The sequence below is a fragment of the Coffea arabica genome, chromosome 8c (genome assembly GCF_036785885.1).
Source record: "Coffea arabica cultivar ET-39 chromosome 8c, Coffea Arabica ET-39 HiFi, whole genome shotgun sequence".
Lineage (NCBI taxonomy): Eukaryota > Viridiplantae > Streptophyta > Magnoliopsida > Gentianales > Rubiaceae > Coffea > Coffea arabica.
In genome coordinates, this window is record NC_092325.1 from 15,754,522 (window position 1) to 15,760,521 (window position 6,000).

Here is a 6,000-nt window from a genome sequence, read left to right on the forward strand (position 1 = left end):
GTTCAGACTCGCAGTTCCCCCATTCTCCTCCTATGGGTCCTCACTTGGTCCCATCAAACTAGGGCATAGTCGGTGAACTCAATGGTGGCAACTTTGACTTTTTGCTCCTCGCTATAATCGTAGCAGTCGAAGACCATTTCAATGCGGCCTTCCCACTCCAAGTACGCCTCAGGGTCACTCTTGCCTTTGAACGTGGGTACTTGAATCTTAAGTCCCTTTAGTTCGTTCTTGGGCATGTCCCTTCGAGGCCTCTCGGGTCGTTCCTCATCCTCACTAGCGGAGTAGTCTTCACTGTTGGCCGTTTTGGGACTTCGGTTGCTCTGGTTGTGAGATCTAGAACGAGAGCCTCGGGTGAGACTCTTGGATAGCTCCTCAAAGCGGGTGTGTAACTCCCCCATTTGTTGTTCACTGATGCGCCTAAGCTCATTCTTTATTGCGGTGAACAACAATGAGTAGTCGATGGTTGCTTGTTGTTGCTCCAAGTCTCTCGTGGTGTCCTGCAAAAGGTTAGTAACAAGGCAAAAATGCAAGTATATCCTCACTTCACCCCCTTAGTGTATCACTCACTCTCGTGTGTGTCACTCGTTAGTACTCTTAATGGACTTACCAACGCCTTTACCTGTTGGAGTAGGGAGTTGAGAAATATCGGTCAAGTCCAACAATTTGTCACCAACTTACCCTTAAGAGTAATCACGAAATGAGACACAAAATTGGAGTGTAGAATGACGTAGAAAGGGTGGGTTTGGAACACTTAGGGTGGCGGCCAGCAGGGAATAGGCGGCACTGGGAACAAAAAGAAATGAAACCCTAGCTTTCCTAAAGTGTAGGAGTGACTTTCTAAAGTGGATGAGAGAAAATGCAGGGAATGGCTGCTGGTTTTCTGGTATTTCGTGGACAAAGAGAGATGGCCAATAGTTCAAGATTGAAGGCAACAAGGTTTGTTCTTTCAACCCAAGCTCGGCTAGGCTACCCAAACAAATTATTTTCTTGTTCTTGAAATCCGATTTGTGTTTTCTTTTTCTTTCTTGCGTTGTTTTTTTTTTTGCAAGATGGATCTTTCTTTCTTTTTCAATTCGGATCCTACACACAAGAAACAAGATCTTTGTGTCAAATTTGAGCAAGGGCAGCCGCAAGTTCGAGACAAGAACATTGGTTTTGTTTTGAAGGTTCAAGATTTGGAAAGGTTGAGAACAAGATTTTCAAGAACCCTTGTTTTCCCACCCAAGAACTTCAAGATTCAATCCCCACAATATCAAGGAAGCTAGGAAATTTCAAGGTCAGCCATGGTTTCATCAAGACACAACCAGAAAATAGGTTTTTCCCTCTCTTTTTCGGATGAACAGTGTTTTCGGGTGAATAGTACCCGATGAACAGTAACCCCCCCTTTTTTTTTTTTGGATGACTCTATATGAATTCAAGACTTCAAGATACAATACACAAGACCCACGAAATCAAGACACACGATGGATGAATTGTGGACAACAACCAACACGAAAATTCAAGACAATCAACGAAAACAAGGATAAACAACAAGAACACAAGACAAAACCCTAGCCGCTTATGGAATTCCTATACGACCAGAATTTAACACTATAAGAAATGGAAAAAAAAATTTTTTTTGTTACTTTAAGGAAAACTTACAAGATGCAATGGGATATACTTGATGTCGTCGACTAGCTCTTGATACCAACTGATACGAATGGGCGGATCTAGACGAACAATCAAGTTGAAAAGGCGGCACACGTATGACCCCTCTAAACCCCGAGTGGATGAACTAGGACGAATCTCAACCCAACAACTAACGATTTAGTGAACCAACGGTCTGGGTAGAAGAACGCCACAATCAAGGAGTATACTTGATTGATAAGTTCAATTTGAATAACTCAAGAAAACTCTCAAGTATTCAAGCAAAGCTCTCTTGGAAGAGAAAAGTGAATAAACTCACAAATATTATGTAATTTTTGAAAATCCCCTTAACAAGGAGGAAGTATGGCTATTTATAGCCTTTACAAGAATTATCCCTAATCCCAAAATTGACTAAACTAACCCTACCAATTAATGAAAAGGATTCGGCCAGCCCTAAGTTCATAATGGACTGACTTTAATTAATATTTAACTATAAAAGGATAAATAATAGAACTAACTTAACTCCTCCTTAAGCCTCCAGTCACAAGAGCTCGTGTCACGCTTAAGGAGGAGTTAAGTTAGTTCTATTATTTATCCTTTTATAGTTAAATATTAATTAAAGTCAGTCCATTATGAACTTAGGGCTGGCCGAATCCTTTTCACTAATTGGTAGGGTTAGTTTAGTCAATTTTGGGATTAGGGATAATTCTTGTAAAGGCTATAAATAGCCATACTTCCTCCTTGTTAAGGGGATTTTCAAAAATTACATAATATTTGTGAGTTTATTCACTTTTCTCTTCCAAGAGAGCTTTGCTTGAATACTTGAGAGTTTTCTTGAGTTATTCAAATTGAACTTATCAATCAAGTATACTCCTTGATTGTGGCGTTCTTCTACCCAGACCGTTGGTTCACTAAATCGTTAGTTGTTGGGTTGAGATTCGTCCTAGTTCATCAACTCGGGGTTTAGAGGGGTCATACGTGTGCCGCCTTTTCAACTTGATTGTTCGTCTAGATCCGCGCATTCGTATCAGTTGGTATCAAGAGCTAGTCGACGACATCAAGTATATCCCATTGCATCTTGTAAGTTTTCCTTAAAGTAACAAAAAAAAAATTTTTTTTCCATTTCTTATAGTGTTAAATTCTGGTCGTATAGGAATTCCATAAGCGGCTAGGGTTTTGTCTTGTGTTCTTGTTGTTTATCCTTGTTTTCGTTGATTGTCTTGAATTTTCGTGTTGGTTGTTGTCCACAATTCATCCATCGTGTGTCTTGATTTCGTGGGTCTTGTGTATTGTATCTTGAAGTCTTGAATTCATATAGAGTCATCCCAAAAAAAAAAAAGGGGGGTTACTGTTCATCGGGTACTATTCACCCGAAAACACTGTTCATCCGAAAAAGAGAGGGAAAAACCTATTTTCTGGTTGTGTCTTGATGAAACCATGGCTGACCTTGAAATTTCCTAGCTTCCTTGATATTGTGGGGATTGAATCTTGAAGTTCTTGGGTGGGAAAACAAGGGTTCTTGAAAATCTTGTTCTCAACCTTTCCAAATCTTGAACCTTCAAAACAAAACCAATGTTCTTGTCTCGAACTTGCGGCTGCCCTTGCTCAAATTTGACACAAAGATCTTGTTTCTTGTGTGTAGGATCCGAATTGAAAAAGAAAGAAAGATCCATCTTGCAAAAAAAAAAAAAACAACGCAAGAAAGAAAAAGAAAACACAAATCGGATTTCAAGAACAAGAAAATAATTTGCTTGGGTAGCCTAGCCGAGCTTGGGTTGAAAGAACAAACCTTGCTGCCTTCAATCTTGAACTATTGGCCGTCTCTCTTTGTCCACGAAATACCAGAAAACCAGCAGCCATTAACACCCCAAAACAACCAAGAAGCCTTGCTATTAAATAGCCACACAAGGTGGGAAGATAAGATAGGATTTCCTACTTTGTAGCCACCTCTTGCTTTTGTTTCTTGATTGTGGTTTGTGCCAACTGCCCAGCCGATCCTTGGTGCATATTTTATAGTATTTCCAGCCAGTAAAAACGTGGTTTACAAGTCCCAAGAGTCCTAATCAGTTTTGGATTCCACTTGGTAGTTAACTCCTAAAATTAGCTACTAGTCACAATCCACACTTTCCCTTTTCTTGGCTTTTTTTTCTTGGGCGGACAGCTTAGGGTATTTTTCCAGCATATTATACATTTCCTTTTGTGTCTTCAAATCAGTCCAATAAACTTCCAAAAATCACAGCCTTCATCCACCACACTTGGGTGTAATTTGGTTCAAGTTTGATTGAATTTCTTCAAGAAAATTCTGATTTCTTCAAGAAAAGCAATCTAGTGACTTGAGAAGTGATTGGTGAGATCATTAGAGTGTTTTAATACACTTGAGTGAAACACGAGTGTGAGTGATATACTAAGGGAGTGAGTGAGGTGTTATTTCCACTAACCCTATTTTTGCAGGAATACCTCAACATGTCCGAAGGGAAGGAAACTACTCCTTTTGATATTAAACTTGTGATGGAGGCTATGACTGAAAAATTGCTCAAGATAATGAAACAGGAATTAGAACCATTGCATGAGAGGATGGATAGTCTCGAACACTCCCAAACCAATTCTAAGTCTCGGAGACACAAAGCACCAACCCGTGACTATGAAAGTTCCAACTCCGAGGAGGAATATGGGTCGAGGACATGGAGGAATAAACACCGCAAAGCTGGTGTGGATCCAATCAAAGGCGTTAAAATGCAATTGCCTACTTTCCAAGGCAAATCCGACCCCGATGTCTATTTGGAATGGGAGAAACGAGTGGAGTTGATCTTTGATTGCAATGATTACACCGAGGAGCAGCAAATGAGACTTGCAGTCATGCAATTCACCGACTATGCCATAGTGTGGTGGGATCAAATCACTACTAGTAGAAGGCGAAGTGGTGAATACCCTATCACTACATGGACCGAATTGAAGGGTGTCGTGAAAAAACGCTTTGTTCCTAGTCACTACTGTGAGAACCCGAGAAAATTATATGTATGCCTTGAATTTATTTCATTTTATTTACTTTGATATTAGAAACTATCCTAGGATGGCATGAGAAATTCTTATAGGTGTATGCAAATTGGAACAAACTAAAGTTTGAGGCAATATTTGAAGATGATAAAATTTCAACTCCTTAGCAAGTAAATAAATTAATTCAAAAGACCATTTTAACCTCAACACTTGAGCAATTAACTATGCAACCGAATTGACCATTCTCGGCTAAGCATAAGACTGAACAAAGGATTAAAATTTGGTGGATTCCATTTGGTATCAATTTGCTAAGAGCAAAAGAGGAACAACCGAGAGCTAAGCTATCTTTTCTCCAACCCCAAAACTGAGAGTAGAAGTGAGAGTGAGGGAAAGAAATTTTGCTAGCTTCAACACTTGCTAACCACAACCGAGAGAGAGTAAAGCAAGGAGAACTGGAGCGAGAATCTAGTGCAAGAAATTTGAGGAACCGAAGCAGAGAATTAGGGTAGTCTGCAATTATCGAATTCTAGGGGAAAAGAGGTAAGATTCTGCAATAACTTCCTGCCTATTTAGTATAATTGAATATATACAAGCTGCTTGTTGAACTTAGCTGGGAAAATGAGCTCTTGGCTGAAGGAAATTCTGTGTAGCACCAGAAAAGCTGTAGGAAAGGAAAATTGCAGAAACCGAGATTGAAAATTTAAATCTGTAACAAGAAATGCAATATATTTATCAATATTTCTTTGGAGAATAATGTTAAGAAATGCATGCAATATATTTATCTTAAGTTTATAAGAGGTTTAGCTGGGAAAACTTGTGAAAAGTTGGAAGTTTGAGCTAGAAATTGCTAAAGGAAAGTTACTGGAAATTTTCCAGCTTTAGCCGAGAGAGGGAATAGAGTTTTATCTAACTTTTCTTTTCGAATCCCTGGTTATAAATTCTATACTGCTGCTTAAGTTATCTTGTAACATAACAACAACCCCTGTATGTTAAGTTGGGAGTGAGAGAATGCATAAACTTGAGAAAGGCAGTTTCATACTTACACTGTTAACATTTGCTAAAGGTTATATGTTGCTGATGACAGGATTATTTGAGGCTAATTGGTGGAATTGCTGCTGGAATTGTATGCAAGTTTGTTTTAGATTAGATTGGACAGAAAATATACTAAGTGTTTAGTGTTTTAAGCAAGTGAAAGATAGAACTTTGTTGAAAATTCTTAGATAATGTAGCTGGTGTGACGGCCCCACCTCCCCCTAAGGCGAACCAAAGGGTTCGGCGGGCCGCCTGCCCAGCTCTCGCCGGGACTCAGTCGTTCACTACAATCCTCAAATATATTACAATATAAATCTCAAAATTACATCAAATTCTCCAATAATTACA